The sequence below is a fragment of the Hemiscyllium ocellatum genome, unplaced genomic scaffold (genome assembly GCF_020745735.1).
Source record: "Hemiscyllium ocellatum isolate sHemOce1 unplaced genomic scaffold, sHemOce1.pat.X.cur. scaffold_388_pat_ctg1, whole genome shotgun sequence".
Classification (NCBI taxonomy): Eukaryota; Metazoa; Chordata; class Chondrichthyes; order Orectolobiformes; family Hemiscylliidae; genus Hemiscyllium; species Hemiscyllium ocellatum.
Window position 1 is genome coordinate 613,465 of NW_026868715.1, and position 2,781 is coordinate 616,245.

A 2,781-nucleotide genomic window follows, 5' to 3' on the forward strand; every position below is an offset into this window, starting at 1 on the left:
TCCAGTTAATTGCAATGTCATATGGTCTTAAATTTCTCTAATTTCCTTCACTTCTGTCCTGGAAACGTGAGCTGCAAGCACTGCCACATAGTTGATCGGACGAGCAAACTAATGTAATCGAAACTGTGTTTGGGAATCTTCAATTTTCATGGCTCGTTCATGTTCGGTTCTTTGTTTTCCCTCATTTCAGAGTTTTTCGGGAGGTGGAGGTACACTAAGTTTCCACGATATGTTGGGAGTAAAAAGTGAGTTCTGTAGATGCTGGAGATCAGAGCTGAAAATGTGTTGCTGGTTAAAGCGCAGCAGGTCAGGCAGCATCCAAGGAACAGGAAATTCGACGTTTCGGGCATGAACTAGATTCCTGATGAAGGGCTTATGCCCGAAACGTCGAATTTCCTGTTCAACATATGTTGGGAGCGCAGTTTGGAATTGTTCTGCTGAAGGATCTGGGAACCGTTTATGGCTTATTGCCCCGGACTGCACCCAGAACAGCATTTATGCTTCGAAATGTCTGGAAATGCATTTTAAACAAACTCCCATTTCCCAGCATCTGGCCCCTATCTCACTAAACCCTTCCTATCCAGAAACTCATCCGGTTGCCTTTGAAATCTTCTGAGTGTACGAGCCTCCTCCACTTCCTCTGGTCGCTGATTCCATCCCGCACAACTTTCTGTGTGGGAAAGGTGCCTCAATCCCTTTTATATTTTACCCATCTCACCTTACACCTATGCTCTCCAGCTTTCAACTCACCCCACATGGCCGAAAACAAAAACTTAAGTACTCATTTTATGAAACATCCTTAAGGTCATGCCCACGTTCAGACTTGCCCTATATTCCAAACTGTGCCCCCCGACAGCATCTTTATCTATATTTTGTGAACAATTTCACATGATTTTCTTAATTTTTCAATGATGTCAATTACGCTGGAGAATAACCAGCTCCTGGAAACGGAAAGGTGAAGTGTTGAACTCTGTAAATTTTAGTGCTGGCCGACTCTGAACACCAGCTGCTCGCGGGGATGCTTCCTGTATTGTATTGTGGATTGGCGTCTCCTCATACACGAAAACTCCCCGCTTCAAAATCCGTCAAGAACAGCCCTTATTCCCGATGGCAGCCTTTCAGACTGACACGAGCAGAGTTTTATAACTATCTGTTCATATCAACAAACCTGGCTTTGAATTTGCTCGCTCATACACACTGGAGTGGTGAAAAGGAATACAATCCAGTTTCATTACTGTGTGAAACATTGTTACGGTTTTCTCCAACCTGGTTCTGAATATGCACAGATGTGGACAGCACTGATAGCCATTCTGTTTCAGAGTGGGGTTACCGTGCTCTGATCCTTCCACTTAAACCAGTACCACATTTGCTTTCCTTGGGCAGGCGGCCCGGATCAAAGCCAAGGAGCAAAGGTTCCCAGCAGGAATCCTCAGCTGAGAACCTGGGCCTGTTTCATGGGGAATAGTCATTGGGGGCAACATTATGGAAGTCCTCGGTTCTGCAGTGTTTCTAAACACTAAGTCAAAGCGCGGTTGGATTTTAGTATTCTAAAGCATAATTTAAATTGATTGGTAACATTGGAATTGTTTCTTAATTAACAAACAAAACTGGCTTGTTTCACAGCCAACCGTTACATCTTTCCAATTTTCCAGTCCACGCTGAGACTGCGAGCTGGTCATCACAGGTATTTGTCAGCTCTCAGTTCCGAACAGCATTCACTCTCATTTAAAAGTGGAGGACAGGTCTTCAACTTCATAACACTGTTCTAATCACAAAATCCTGCAGCTTCTAATCTTGGGGACAGAGGTTGGATTGCAGGCGTTACCGTATTAAATGTAAAGACTTTCACATGAGAAGCACCATTCATGAGGGGGTGAGGGGGCGGGGTTTCTGTAAGCTGTGTCCCAGGGCTGTGCAGGGAGCTGCAGTGGCCACTTTCTGTTGACAGCGGGGGTCTGGAGAGAACAATGTTTGTCCCTGTCTTACTCCATGTGGGGTCATGGAACACAGAATCATCAATGGTTTGGGCTGCAATTCAACCTTGCCATGGATTTTCCGGTTTAAATGGAGCTAGGGTGGTATTCCCATCGTCTGATCTAGAAAAACCAAGGTCTCAAACTACCAACCATTATCTTGCAGCCTCCTGCTGCCCATTTGAGTCACACAGCCTGTCACCAACCAGGCGTGCCGATTTCCCTAAAGCAGGAAGGTTAGCGGGGATCTGAAGGGCGGTGGAACAGCTGGAGCTCTCACTGCTTTCAGAGTCTGTCACTGATTTCCATGCTTTCATCATCGAGAGCGTCAGAGAGCGTGAGGGGTCTGCAAACACCCAGAGGGAAAGGAACCATCACAAATTGGAAGTTACCTAGACCCTTCATTGTGACTGCCTGAGCTACATCACTCTGACTCTGGTACTGGGATAATTCAAGCCCACGGCTTGACAGAATCTGGAAATTAAATACAGAACGTCAGGCTGCTCAGTCCAAAAGCAATCCCTTAAGATACAGTGGATATTGTATCTCTTCCATATAAGCACTTCATCAAATCCTCCCTGTCAATCTATCCACAAACTTAATTTTTGTATTTCTTCGTCCTTTTCCCCCAACTAATGTGAACATCTTGTTTTCATCTTCCTTATCTATACCAAGTATAAGCCAATAAGCTCCGTCGCATCTCGCTTCAACTCCAGTTGCTCCATTGCATCATAAATCACTCCTGAAACTTTCTGGGAAATGAATGAGCCTATCCCCTTTCTGGACCCTCCCATCCTTCACAATGTAT